The sequence below is a fragment of the Ictidomys tridecemlineatus genome, chromosome 10 (assembly GCF_052094955.1).
Source record: "Ictidomys tridecemlineatus isolate mIctTri1 chromosome 10, mIctTri1.hap1, whole genome shotgun sequence".
NCBI lineage: Eukaryota > Metazoa > Chordata > Mammalia > Rodentia > Sciuridae > Ictidomys > Ictidomys tridecemlineatus.
The window spans coordinates 132,610,182-132,624,899 of NC_135486.1; the positions used below are offsets into that span (position 1 = coordinate 132,610,182).

A 14,718-nucleotide genomic window follows, 5' to 3' on the forward strand; every position below is an offset into this window, starting at 1 on the left:
TGACCAGAGGCCCAGGGGACTCTCACCGTCTACTTCCCCAAGGACACTGCTCCGGGATTTACTAGCCCAGTGTTGGCGGGGACTTTGTAGGACACGGTCACCAGGTAGGATGAACCTGCCTGTAGCTCCGTGGGTCACACGGGTGTGATCTCTAGACACGTGGCCGAGTAACAAAGTAAGGTGACAAATACTGGCTGACACAGGCTCCTGTTCACGTAGGGAGCAGGAGGGAAAAGACGTGTGGCGGGGGAGAGGGAGGGAGGGGGCTAGAGGGAGGGAGGGGGAGAGAGAGAGAGAGGGAGGGGGAGGGAGGGGAGGGAGTGAGGAGGGGGAGGGGGAGAGAGGAAAAGGGAGGGGGAGGGGGAGAGGGGGGAGGGGAGGGAGTGAGGAGGGGGAGAGAGGAAAAGGGAGGGGGAGGAAGAGAGGGGGGAGGGGAGGGAGTGAGGAGGGGGAGAGAGAGAGAAAGGGAGGGGGAGGGAGAGAGGGAGGGAGGGAGGGGGAGGGAGAGAGGGAGGGGGAGGGGGAGAGAGAGAAAGGGAGGGGGAGGGAGAGAGGGAGGGAGGGAGGGGGAGGGAGAGAGGGAGGGAGGGAGGGGGAGGGAGAGAGGGAGGGGGAGGGGGAGAGAGAAAAAGGGAGGGGAGGGAGAGAGGGAGGGAGGGGGAGGGGGAGAGAGAACGAATAAACAAAATCTAAAAAGCATGGCCCAGCAGGCGGAGCAGGAAGCCCCCGGGGGAGGGGGAGAGAAAGTTTCCTGGTGGCGATCCAGTCCCCTGAGTCCTCCCTGTCAGCGGGTCATATTCTACAGAAAGGTAAAGTTTTGTCCCTTCGTGTCTGGGACAGGAAATACACAAAGTGAGCCTAGAACGTCATGCTGTCCCTGAAGATGAGAGCGTCATCCAAGATCCGTGGGGGGCAGGTCCCCAGGGTGCAAGAAGGTCCCCAATGACGTAGTGGAGCTGGCCCAAGGTGGCTCACTGTCACGTCACAGAGCATCTGTGCAGTGACTCAGCATGAAACGCGGCAGAAGTCGAGAGTCCTGCACAGTTCCCACCGCGTGGGTTTTCACGACACCAGCTTGTTTTTCTGAGAACTGATCTTAGGGCGAAGACCCCAAGTGGAAGCTGATTCACTTTGGTATAAAGTCTACTCTGCTGTGATCTAAGAGCCGACGAGGAAGGAGCCTTCATTTACAAAATCCTCAGCCTCTAATGAGGAAGCGACGGACTTCAAACATCACCCCTGTCACCCCCAAAAACGAGTGGGTCCAGGCACCACCACCACAACAAGCAACTGGCAGGAAAGCTAAAGAAGGACTTCCTGAGGGGCGACCGGTCCCCACCCTGTGACCTGGGTGAATCCTAAAGAGAGCGAGCGGGATCTGGTGCGTAGGGAGCTGCCCAGAGCCTGCTCACAGGCCATTCCCTCCTCCCCACCCCACAGGACACACCGGCCCCAACACTGCAGCTCCACAGGCTAAACCTAGAACGTGGGGAAGTCGGCAGACAGACAGACCAGCAGGTTTTTAAATAGATAAACGAGAAGAAAAAGAAAAACCGGGAAGAGGAATTTCAAATGAAAAGATCCAAGGTCCCCGAGGCCCACGTACGGGCACCCGGACTCACCCTGGTTGACACTGGCACTGTCACCGGCTGTGTCAGGGTGTGAAGGGACCTTGTGGGGTGGGACGCTGGGACTACACCTGTGTCAGGGAGAGGTTCTGTGATATTTACAGACAGAAGGGCGTACCGCCAGGGCTGCTTCGAGATGACGAAGGGGGCCAGGCGCCGTGGCGCACGCCTGTCATCCCAGTGGCTCGGGAGGCTGAGGCAGGAGGATGGCGAGTTCAAAGCCAGCCTCAGCCAAAGTGAGGCGCTCAGCAGCTCAGTGAGACCCTGTCTCCAAATAAAGTACAAAAAAGGGCTGGGGGAGGTGCTCAGTGGCCGAGTGCCCCTGAGTTTGTAATGCAGGGAGAGGGGACCCTTGCCTGGCTTGGCCATCCTGGTTGGCCTGGGACTGAAGGGTTCTCGGGACACTGGACATCAGTGCTAACACCAGGAAGGTCCTTGCTGAACTGAGCTGGTTGGCCACCCCAAGAGTGAGCAAGAGTCCACAGGAAACAAGGCTGACCGCAAAGACACTGGCGAGAGCTGGGCTTGGCTCTAATGCCCTCTTGACCATTTTGTTGTTTTGCTGAGGAGGCCCAGGATGGCACTCGGGGGCACCTGGAATCTGAGTACCGACCGCCTCGTGCAGCTGCTGCAAGGATTCCGCCAGACCTGAGCCGAGAGTCCCTGCTTCCAGTGCCCTCCGTTACTGGGTGCGTGACGACACCCGGGCCACTCTCCACCTGCCCCAGTCACCCCTGGGTCGGTGAGGTGCCAGGTGCCCAGGGAGGGCCTCACCCCCGAGCCTGCTGGCGCTGTCCACAGCGGCTCATCTGGATTCGCCAGTGGAAAGCTCCTCTCCGCCCCTGTCCCCCGTCCATCCCCAGTTCTCCTCCCAGGACCCTGCCCGGCAGGTCATGCCTCCTGCTTCTAGGGAACAGTTTGTAAAACAAACGCCACGTCCACGTCCACGTCCACGCATCTTGCCAGATGATTGAGCCGATTCCCAGAGGCCGTGCGCACACAGAGAAACCGACCCGGCCCACTCGGGCAGAGAGACGGGACAGGGGACCTTCACAGGCACCAGGGGCAGGACAGGCAACCAACTGGGCACAGACATCCACAGAACCCAGAGGGGCGCAGCAGCCCCAAACCTAGCTGAGGTCACTCCAGGAACCATCTAGTGACGCCAGCTCTGGCCGGTGCCTTCTGGACCCCCAGTGCCACCATGTCACTGCACATGTGACTGTTCACAAGATTCAGGGTCCCAGGCTTGAGCTTCCGACGGACCGAGTCGATACCTGTCAGCCACAATCAGGGCCCAGCAGGGAGGCCAGACGGGACGTTCTGAAGATGAGTGGGCCGCACCCCGTCAGGGCTGGGCCCGGGCTGGCTTAGCCAAAGTCTCCGCACCACTAACCGCGGGATTGGCCAAGCGGGGAGAGCCTGGCGCTGGGGGGTTCCTGGGCCAGGAGGGACGGGTCAGGGGCTGGGAACCCAGTGTTTGTGGGACCCCGAGTTTCATCATCAACCTGCAGAACATGAGGGGGGTCAAGGAGTCCGAGTCTTGAGACCACCGAGAGCTGCCGCCAGGGAGAACCCTGCGGGGCCTCTGTGGTCCACGGTCACTCCGAAGTGTCTCCTCGACTCCGAAGGAATGGCCCTGGAGAAAGAGCCGGATTTCAAAGAGGATCTGAAGCTCTTTTGGGCGAGTCCAGCAAAGCGGCCTCCAGGGTCACCGTATGTGTCCTTGGCCTTCCTGGGAAGTTGTCCGTCCATCAGTGGTGAATTCTGGAATCGATAAGATACTGAAGTCAATAAATATGCTCTGCAGACGGGGCCTCGTGGGGTCCTCAGACCCTGACTGGCCCCCCCTCCTCCGTCGCCCTGACCGGCCCTCACCTGAACCCCCTCAGCCCTGAGCGCTCAGCTCCAGGCCCAGCGGCGGGCGGCGGAGCTGGAGCAGGGCACCAGGGGCTTCTCACGGGGAGCCTGCTGTGGCTGTGACAGGGAGGAAGCCACGGGAGCTGGGATCTGCTGCGGCAGGCAGCCGATCCCCACGGATGTCACCTGCAACTAACCCCCGGCCAGGAGCTACCTGTCACCCGGGCGGGCACTCAGCTTCTCCCTGCGATGAGGAGCCTTAAGTCCAGCTCCCGGGTGTGCTTTATGCTCAGACTCCTCTGCTGGGTCACCTGTTGGGTGCCAGGAACTGCAGACCCACCCTCTCATCTCACCCCTGGGCTGCTCCGTCCGCATGATGCCACCCGGCTTCCCCTCCCGTGGACGCAGGACCTGGGGCAAGCCGTCTGCAGCATCCATCCCAGCCACGCAGCACGGGAAGCAGCGAAGCCACTGCTCCAACGTGCTGCTTTAAAGAACAGGCTCATAAAGAGGTGGCGCCTTATGTATTTATCTATTTGATGCTGGAGATTGAACTCACCTCCAAAAGGAGTCCGATTACCATTCATATTAACTCCTCATTCCCCCACCCCAGCCCCTGGCCAAAACAAATCCAGTCTCTGCCTCTACACATCTTCCTACTCTGGAAATTTCCTAGAAAGAGATCAATGTGTTCCTTTTGATTCTGGCCCCCCTCACATAGCAAAATGCTTTCATGCCCCATCTGTGTCATGCTGTAGGAGGTATCAGGACTGTGTTCCTTTTCATGGTTCTCTAATATTCCAGTGAGGGGATAGACCAGATTTGTTTATTGGTTCATTGATGGCTGAACATTTGTTTCCACTGTTCTTGTGACTAATATGTCATGAACATCCAGAATAAGTTTTTTGTATGGGCGTTATGTTTTTAATTATTTTCTGAGTATGTACCTAAGAGTAGGATTTGGGGGTTAGATGGTAACTGTATTTTAAACTCCTCAGGAACTGCCAATGTGCTTTTTGCAGTGGCTGTTTGTGCCATTTACATTCTCACCAGCCAAGCAAGAGGTCCGGTTTCCATACATCCTCTCCACTGCTTGTTACTGTCTTGTTATGATTATTATACCCATCTGTGCAGGTGTGATATGGTATCTTATTGCAACGTTGATTTGCATTTCCCTAATGATGAATGATGTGGAGCATTTCTTCCATGTGCCTTTTGGCCATTGATGTACCTTTTTATTGCTATTCTTTTGAGGCAGGGTCTCACTAAGTTGCTGAGGCTGGCCTCAAACTTGCAATCCTCCTGCCTTAGCCTCCCAAATCATTGGGATTACAATCATGCATCACTGCACCCAGCTCCGTGATGTATCTTCTTTGGAGAAAATTCTATTCAGATTATTCACTCATTTTTAAACTGGCTTGTCCTTTTAATGTTGAGTTGTAGGAGGGCTTTATAAATTCCGTACACAAACCTCTCATCAGATATATCTTTGGAAACGTGCTTGCTTCCACTCTGTAAGTTGTCTTTGCGCTTTCTGGATGGCATCCTTTGAAGCATGAAAGTTTTACATCTTTGCTGGGCACTTTGGTACATGCCTGTCAACCAGAGACCCGGGAGGCTGGGGTAGGAGGATCACAAGTTCAAGGCCAACCCAGCAACTTAGAGAGGCCCTAAGCAATTTAGCAAGATCTTGTCTCCAAATAAAAAATAAAAAAGGCTGGGGGGGGGGTGTGGCTCAGGGTTAAGCCATCCTGGGTTGAATCCCCAGCACCCCCCCCCAAAAAAAAACCCATAAAATGTTTTATTTTTTATGGAATCAAATTTTTGTCCTTTTTTTCCTCCTTTATGCTCTGGTGTCATATTTAAGAAACTGGTGCTTCATCAAATGTCACCAAGATTTATTGCTGTTTTCTTCTAAGGATTTTGGAACTTAACTCACAGATTTAAGTCTCTGATCTATTTTAAGTAAATTTTTGCACATTATAGGTGGGGTTATAACTTTTTTTTTTTGCTTGCATATATACATATGTTGAAAAGATTATCCTCTCCCCTTGCTGAATTACCTGGATACTTTTGTACAAAACACAGGGTTTATTTGTGGACAGTGGATTTCTCCCACTGGTCTATGTGTCTATACTTGAGCCAACATCACACTATCCTGATTAGTGTAGATTTGTAGTCAGTTTTGAAATAGGGACGTCTGAGTCCTTCAAGACCCCTTTTCATGAACTTTTTTGGATATTCTGGGTCCTTTGTATTTCCATATGAATTTTAGGATCATCTTAACTCATGCAAAAAAAAATGTACCTGGGATTTTGATGAGGACAGCACTAAACCTCTCGATCACTTTTCATTTTAAAACTATTAAGTCCTCCCACTTATACACAGGACCTAAGTTTCCACTTAGCTAGTCCTGCATTCCAATGATGTTTTCTAGGTTTCAGGATGTAAGTCCCATACTTCCTTTATTATATTTATTTCTCAGTATTTTATTGTTGCTGATAACTTTGTACATGGAATTGATTCCTTAATTGACTGATGGATTGCTAATGCCTAGCGTGGACTGAAATAGAACTGATTTTTGTAGAGCACTGTTATATCCTGCAAACTCACTGAACTCACTTATTAATTTTAAGAGATTTTTATATGTGAATTTTTTTAGGATTTCTGAACTGCGTAACCAAATGCTCCAGTGGACCTTTCTGGGTTGGGTGATGTTCTATTGATTTTCACCACTTATCATCAATCCCCCCATTCCCCCAGCCCAGGGAGACATTCCCCTCCCATTCCCGATCTGTGGCCTTTTGGGAAGTGCCAGCTCTGGGGATGGGGACAGGCATAGGATACAAGCCTGTCCATCAGATCCACCTGGGCTGCACGGTGTGTCCAGGGCTGGGCACAGGGCACCTTTTAGAACCAATGGGTTGCCATCTCAGAACTTTCCAAAACCTGCCATCGGGTCCCAATTTTTTCTTTTCTGCTGGACTTCAGAGTCAGTACAGGAGGAGAGAGACTGCGTCTGAGGCCACCACTTCAACCCAGCGTCGGATACCCTTGACTCTTCAAGTGTGTGATCTCATGAATTCTCTCTCTGCCTCAAACCCCTCTGATGAGACCCTGGACTGTGTGTAAGTCACCGAGACCTTAAGAGGCCACAGTATGCTTTCTTTTTTAATTGTTTAGTTGTAGATAGACACAATATCTTTATTTATTTCTTTTTATGGGGTGCTGAGGCTTGAACCCAGCGCCTCACACGTGCTGGGCAAGTGCTCTACCACTGAGCCCCCGTCCTGATAGTCTGTTTTTTCTTTGCAGCTCCTAAGGGGTTTATTTTAAGTGAGTGGTCTAGCGAGGACGGTGGAGTGAACGGCTTTAAACAATACCGCCATGCTTTACTTTGCCATTCTGTGCAGGAAGCTCCAGCCAAGGAAACTGATTTTCACTAGAGGCACATATCTGAATTATTTAGCTCCACGTTTGGCGACGCTCTCTGCTTAAGCTCCGCGTGCAGCCCCTCGGTGCCTCATCTCACATATAGCGGCTCAGGCTTCTTCTTCTCCAAGCAGTTCTGCTAATGGTGACTTGGTGGCCGCGGGTCTGAGGCCATGCAGACTCATCTCTATCATACTTTTAAGCTAATCCCTTAGGTGGAAAGGGCCAGCTTATGTTTATCAGAAGGCTCTTTTGTACTGAGTTTTGCATCACATCCCACAGTATTAAGCAAGGAAAAAAAATCCTTCCAATTACCAGTTTCCCCCTTCCCACGGCTCAGGAACTCCAACCTTGAATTCCAGGGAGAGAAGGCTGCCCTCAGCTTGGTTTAACATTCACGGGGAGCTGCAGAGGGTCTCACCTCTTGGTACTACAAACCATCCCTGTGGCTCAGTTCTTCTGGCTGAGAGGGAACAGGAAATTCCTCCAGGGAAGGAGGCTCCTTTATCTCCCAGTTGTGGATGTATTTAGACAGAGGGGATTAAGGAAGTCAGACCACAGTCCTCCCCTGATTAAACGGTGTTCATTTATTAATTGGCATCTTTACGGTGCTCTCCTAAGGCAGACAATAGCATTTTAACAGCTTGGATTTGCAATTCCTCAAACGTGAATCCAGAATGTGCCTTGAGGACTCAGCGGAATGTGCCCACAGGGAAAGTACTGGACCACTGGGAGCCTCGGACTCCTCTTCCGTAAAATAGAGTTCATAATGAAACCTAATTGTTTTTGAAGACTTCATGGAAACCTGCCATAAGATACACTTAGTTCTTGGTGCTCCTTAAATATTATGATGTCGTTCTTCTTTTCTCTCATCAACAGAGGGAATGACAGACCTGGCTGCTTTCCTGTAAGAAGGTATTGGACACCGTGCACCCTCAAAACCCAGGTGACCTGCATGGGCAACCCTGCTAGACTTGAGCCAGCCTCAGCCAAGGTGGCATTATCTGGTCCCCCAGCCTCCTTAAAGGAACAGGCTTTTCAGCACCTCATGGGATCTACTGCAACCCTCTAAATGCCAGGGATGTCAGCTCTGCCATCACATGTTGACTTCTGCAAGTATTTCCTGTATGCAAAATGTATAAAAATAGTAAAATAAATGAAATGTTCATGCAAAATACAGAAAAGCACACAAAACTACATTTTTAAGTAGGTGCCGGTTGCTAGTTTCCCCTCCTGCCTGCCTTTCCTGGTCCCCAGCCTCCGAGGGAGCCGCCACTCAACTTCCCAGGTCTTTGTTTTTCTCGCACCAGGTCGACCGAAAGCCTCTCTTGTGAAATTTGGCCAGAAATGGCAAAGAATCGTGAGTGGACTCCACCGAGCAGCCGTCGGGATGAGGCGTCCCAGGCGGTGGGCACCGTGCGCGTGGCCATGGGCCGCCCAGCGGTGACGGATCTGCTCCGGGCACCTGAGCGCCGGCGGGGGACAGCCGCGCTGCGGGGGAGCCAGGCTGGGCGAGCGCACTGCTCCTGCGCGCACGGAAGGCCAGGGCCACTGCCAGGTGGCCGAGACCCGGGAGGCAAGGACAACGAGTTCTGCCCACTGAAGGGAGGGAGGGATTCAGCAGAGGTCACCTCCGGGAGGAAGGAATGGCGAGGTCCCCCTGCCCCCAGCGCTTCCGGTCCCCCCGTTGGTCTATCCCTTACTCTCGCCGAGGAAAAGTGCCTCCCGTGGGCTCCTTCGGCTGGAGACCGTCCTGATTAAAGCCATTCGTCAGAGGCAGGTCGTGCCCATGTGAGAGCGCAAGAATGGCGTCAGGGAGGCTCCCCGCGGGCGCGGATTCCGCCGGGAGGGTCCCTGTGCTCGGTGACCAGGCCGCGTGGCTCGCTTTAGTGGGATTTTAAAATACACGCGGTAACGGGATTAAGTCTGATTAAAAGGGAGACACTTTTGGAATCTTCTAAGAGAGGAAAGCTCATCAGATCTCAGCCTCTTTTAGGGGAGGAAAAGAAGACCCCACTCTTCCTCTCCTGTGTATTCAGCCAATGGTCATCAGAGACGCGCTCTGCCCCGAGGGCGGAGGACAGCGGTGGACAGCAGGAGAGCCACGGGCGTCTCTGCAGGGTGCCCAGGCTGGCGGGGGAGCTCAAACCCAGCCCCGTACGACTCCAAGTTCAGTTATGATCAGGACAGAGGTGTCAAAGGGGAGGCACGGAGCCCCTCTCCTGGGGATACCCGGGAGCGCACCCCAACCTGGGCCATGGAGGAGGTCTTCTGGGGAAGTGGCGTCCAGCAAACACTGACAGATGAGCGCCAGGAAACAGTGGGGTCAGGAAGGGAAGTGGATGCCCAGAAAAGACTCTGGCATCTTCCACGGCTCTGACCAGCCGCAGCAAGTTAGGTGACTGGATCCGCAGAGGCACCTGGAGGTCCTGGAAGAGCCGACAGAGGCCACTGCTCCTGGCCTGGATCCGGTTTGCAAGGCTGGGTCAGGCGTGCAAGGCCTCGGTCGGGATTCGGCTCCAGCCCGAGAGCCCTGGGGAGCCACTGAAGGCTTCTAGGCAAGGAATGGCGAGCAGCTGTGAAAGCTCCCCCCAGTGTCAATGTGAAGGGGGACTCAATAGAGCACGGAGGAGTAGAGATTCAGGGGGTACTGGGGCGGGGGGAGAAGAGCCAGCCTTGGAAATCGGCTGAATATAGAACTGACCGGTGGGTCGTTGGATGTCATGACCATAAGATACTCTAGAAGGAAGATTCTGCTTTAGAGAAAATATCTTTGGCCTTGGGGGAAATTTCCAGTCATGGTCTCACAGCGACCACCTCTGAGCTTCCTCCAGGTGGAACAGAAGGGGAGTTGGCTCCGCAGACACCGGAATGTGACATTACCATTGGGCATGGTCTGGTGATGCTGGGAAAATAAGTCTGAGTGTCTAGCACACGACTAAAGGGTGGTCACCTTGTTCAAGTTGTCAGCCCCCGGGAGGGTGGGAGATGGCTCGTCCTTGGTGCACCCAGAGCCCAAGAGCAGGATGCACTGACGGTACCTGGAGCCATGTTTCAATGCTGAGCGTCACCAAGAAATTGCAGACTTGTACGGTTTCCTGTGTACAGGTAAGTTCCCGTCCTCACTCTGTCCTCAGCTCTGACTCTGAGATCCTGACTTCCTCTCCCGAGGTTCACTACCCTCATCCACTAGATGGAATCGCCAGGGGCACTCTGTGTGCGAGACTCTGAACCATCGTATTGATCATAAGACAGCGGCACAGGTTCCAGAGTGCCTCAGACGCACCAGCAACTGTTCAAATCCCTTCTACTTCCCCATTCGTCCTAGGCACTACCCTTGCGCTCATTTTACAGATGACAGAACTGAGGCCCAAAGACCCAGGGGTCACCCAAGTGAGTGCTATCTAAGACTCAAAACCCAGCAGCCTGAGTGGGTACCAGAGGAAAAGAAGTTTCCATAAACACAGGAGTCAACACGATGCAGAAAGAGAAGCTGACATTTATGCTAATCACCTTCTGAGATGCTACACTCTCCATAAATCCAGAGGGGAAAAACCCAACTCGACAGGACGGTGGCACCACGCACTGAAAAACGGACCAGCGAGCCCTGCGGACGAGGGGCGCAGGCCGCTGGACGTCCACCCCACAGCTTCCCAACACCCTCTGCCCCTCGCCTTTCCACAGAGCAACAACAACTTCAATTTATAGGCCAACCCATCACAGCCCAGCCTGGCAAGGTCCCTTGCTGGCGACGAAGTGCCGGGGTTTAATGGCACCATGTGTCACACCGGGCTAATGACGGAAAGTGGACACAACAGTGCGCCTCCGGCCTGGAGTTACAGGACAGGACTCGGGCAGTCTCCTCTTTCACTTGGTCTGTGCTGTGGCAGGGTTGAGGGGGTGGGACCTTTAAGAGATGGGGCCCAGTGGGAAATCACAAGACGGGTCCCTCCCCAGGGGTCTGATCTCCTGTCTCTCCGTGTGATCTCCCCCTTTCTACACACCCCCACCATGATGCCGTTTGCCGAGAGATCCTCACCAGAGCACAACCAAGGCCAGCACCATGCCCTTGAACTTCCAGAACTGTGAACTAAGTAAACCTCTTTTCTTTATGAAGTGCTCAGCCTCGGGCGTTTCATTACAGTAGCAGAGATGGACTATATTACGATGACATTGTACAATGAGGAAATGGAGCCACAGTAAGTGTGATAGCAGGTTGACTCGGCTACTAGGTAGAGACAGGATCGAAACCAGGCCTGGACTCTGAAGAGTTCCTACCCCCTCTATGTCATGATGAAAGGGTAGCCGTCGATGCTTACGGAATACAGATAAGTGTCTCAGAAACTTCCACAGAGTGGGGTGTGTAGTCAGGGAGTAACTAGGCGATTCAAACCTCCCATCCCTCTCTTAGCACTCACAGCCCACCCCTGGATGAGAATCCCGACTGTGGCCAGTCACCTTTAGTGGACAGTCGTGTGTTTTTCCTCTTTCCAGCTTATTGAAAGGGGAGAAAAAAACACGTGTCCATTGTTGCTGTAGGACCGAGGTCCTCAAAACTGCATGTAATTTAGACTAAACCCCCGAGAACTTTTGAATCACTAATGTCCGTGCCCCACCTTGGATAGATTAAATGACTCCTGGGGATGGACGTTGGTGATTCCAAGATGTGGTCCACATTGAGAAGCACTGGTCCACTCTCCTCAGTGAAGAGCAACCGAGGGGTGCTCCAGGCCCACCCCCCACCCCCCACCCCACTTCCTTAGAGGTGCAGATATTGAGGGGGTTGGGTGTGTAGATTCTAATTTAAATCAATCAACATTGTGTGCATACCTCCTCCTACTTGGGAAAGACCAAGGGGCACAAAGCACAACCTTCATGGTCAGAAAGGTGATGATGCAGCCCAGACGTGAGTGTGCAACATAGTTACCATATGTAAGAAAGTACCATAGAGATGAGGAGGAGCCGGAAGACTGTCAGGAAGAGAGGCCTTGATGGAAAGAGTGACTCTCTGGGCAGCCAAGGAAAATACCATGGAGGAACAGAGGAAAGAGGCTGAGAAAAGCAGAGCAAGAAGCGAGAAAGCAAAGACAGCGTCTCTGATTGTTCTTCACCTTTCTATTTCAAGGTCATTGGAGAGTCTCCTGCAGTTGTAAGAGTTAATGGAGAGAAATCCCCTGAATCCTTCTCCTCCCAGTTTCCCCCAATGGTAACTGTTAGTCAGTTTTCAATCATTGCAACAAAATATCTGGGATAAGGAACTTAAAAGATTGAGGTGGACTCAGCGTCAGAGGTTTCAGACCCTGGTCACTTGGTTCCATTGGACTGGGCCCGGGGCCAGGCAGAAAATTATGGTGGAGGGGGAGCTGCTCAGCTCAGGGGGCCAGGAAGGAGAGCCACCACCAGGGGTCAGGGACAAACACACCCTCAAAGGCTCGCCACCGGTGACCCACTTCCCCCAACGATGCCCTGCCTCCGAGATGACCCTCCACCTCCCCAGGAGGCCCATGAAGCTCCCAACACGTGAGCTTCGGGCGGCCATTCAAGGTCCAAACCACAGCAGTAACAGCTCGCTGACCTGCAGTGCGGATCCCATCGCGTGTTCTTTTTGATCAAAGGCTTCGAGGACGAGGGACAGATTTCAAAAAGGAAAAGAAGTCGACTGCCCTCTCAGATCGCTTAATGACAAGCAGGATCAACGGTTTATCTTCCACCTGGGACAAGGGACAAGACGCTGTTGACCTTGGAAGGGACACTGCCCAGGAGGAGAGGGGAGGGAGACGATCGCCGCTGGACGGGATGCAGGTGAAATGGATGGCTGGTGAGGCTCATCAGGCCCGGGCCGACGGCAGCTAAGTGGGTGGGTAGTAGCTTCCCAGAAGAGGTCTTCATCTCATTAAAGTTTAATGTAAAACAGCTTAAGCATTTTATCACAAATCTCAATTTCCTTCCTAGTAGGAGACTGTGGATCACATCATGAAAAAAACCTCTGTCTCCAGCCAGGTTCAGGACGATTTTTCTCTACCATCAGCCAGGTCGCCAAGGACAGTGTGGGCGACCCAACCTGAGTTCTGTGTTTCCTTTGTTTTGTTTTGATTCTCACTCTCAATGTGGTCATCTGATAGAGACTTTCAGTTGTTTTTTTTTTTTTTTAATTTGTGCATTATAGTTAGATGTCATATAGGGGTTCATCTTAGCATGATCATATAAGCATGCAAGATAATTTGTTCCATTTCCAAAAGAAGTGAAATCAGCATACGGTAGTGATACAGGCACGTCATTGTTTATAGCAGCACAAGTCACAATAGCCAAGAGGAGATGACGGATAAAGAAGGTATGGCGTATAAGCACAACAGAGTCTTATTCAGCCATAAAGAAGAAAGAAATTAATATGTCGTGCACACCTGTGATCCCAGCGGCTCAGGAGGCTGAGGCAGGAGGATCCCCAGTTCAAAGCCAGCCTCAACGAAAGCAAGGCCCTGAGCAACTCAGTGAGACCCTGTCTCTAAATGAAATACAGAATAGGTCTGGGGATGGGGCTCAGGGGTGGAGTGCCCCTGAGTGCAATCCCCAGTACCCCCTACCCACAAAAGAAGAAGAATGAAATTATGCATTTGCTGGTTCATGGATGGAACAGGAGGACATCGTGCTAAGTGACAAAAGCCACCCTCAGAACATCAAGAGGGAATGTCTTCTCTCATATGCAGAAATTAGACCAAAATAATGGCGGGAAAGGGTGAGGGAATTCCAGTGTAATTCAAAGGCCGTCAGGGGAGCAGAGGAAGGGAACTGATGGGAGGGAGGAGCACCAGGGCAGGAGAGGAGGGGTGGGATGAAATTGCCTGGTTTGAGTTTTGGAAGGAACAAGATGCTGAGACCTGAAGCCCTGGGGAAGATGACCCAAGAGGGGACCTCCCGGGTGACGGACCACCAACCCAAGCTGTGACACAAGAGGCTGGATACCTGTGATTCGTGACTTCCAAACAAGACCGTGATTCCTCTGGATTCTTCTCTTTGACAGTGAGCTTTCTTCCCTGGGGTGTGCACACAGTGGAGTTTTATTCAGCCAGAAAGAAGAACGAAGCTGCGTCATTGGCAGGAAAATGGGTGGAACTTTGGAACATTAAGTGAAATGAGTCAGACTCAGCAGGTCGAGGGTCATGTTTTCTCTCATGTGCGGAAAAAGGAGAAGAAAGGTGGGGAGAAGCTCTTGGAAATCGAAGGGAGATCCGTAGAGAAAAAGGACCAGGCGGGTGGAGGAGGGCAGGCGTGGGGGAGGTCCAGGGGAGCGACACTGGTGGAATCACACTGCCCCAGCCTGTGCGCGTACGACGGTGTGACAACAGATCCCGCCACGGGGTGCAAACTGCAGGCACCAATAAAATATGGAAAAGAAAAAACTGGTTCCAGAATAAGAGAGAAAAAGATTTAAGCCTACCCCAAAGAGCTGCAGGTGAAGGAAATGAAAGAGAGAGAGATTAGGAATCAGAGGTGACGTTGCATGTGCTGTGGGTGATGCTCACGATGGGTTTCCAGCTTCTGAGTGCTCTCTGTAAGGTCCGTGTACTTTCTCATTCTAGATTTCAGCTCTGCCTTGCCGTGTCACATGTTCTCATTTACGTTTCCGTGGTAGTCAAGTTCAAGGTCCCCTGTTTCTCAAAGCACAGACTCCGAATTAATGGAGGCACCTTTAACTACCAGCTCTCCCACCACCCGCTACTGAGAACCCGACCATCCAACCCCTTGTCGCCTCAGTGGCCCCATCATTGAACAAGGATCAAGGCACCTTCCAAAGACCTGT

General features: G+C 52.5%; 1 long non-coding RNA gene across 1 annotated transcript in view; it reads right to left on the bottom strand.

The window, feature by feature from the left end:
• Nucleotides 1-620: 620 nt before the first annotated feature.
• Nucleotides 621-14,718, bottom strand: part of LOC110597977 (uncharacterized) — a 66,381-nt gene continuing 52,283 nt past the window's right edge. Inside the window, exon 3 of the long non-coding RNA XR_002483767.3 lies at nucleotides 621-3,395. This is a non-coding gene — a long non-coding RNA (uncharacterized LOC110597977). The remainder of the gene's footprint in view (nucleotides 3,396-14,718) is intronic.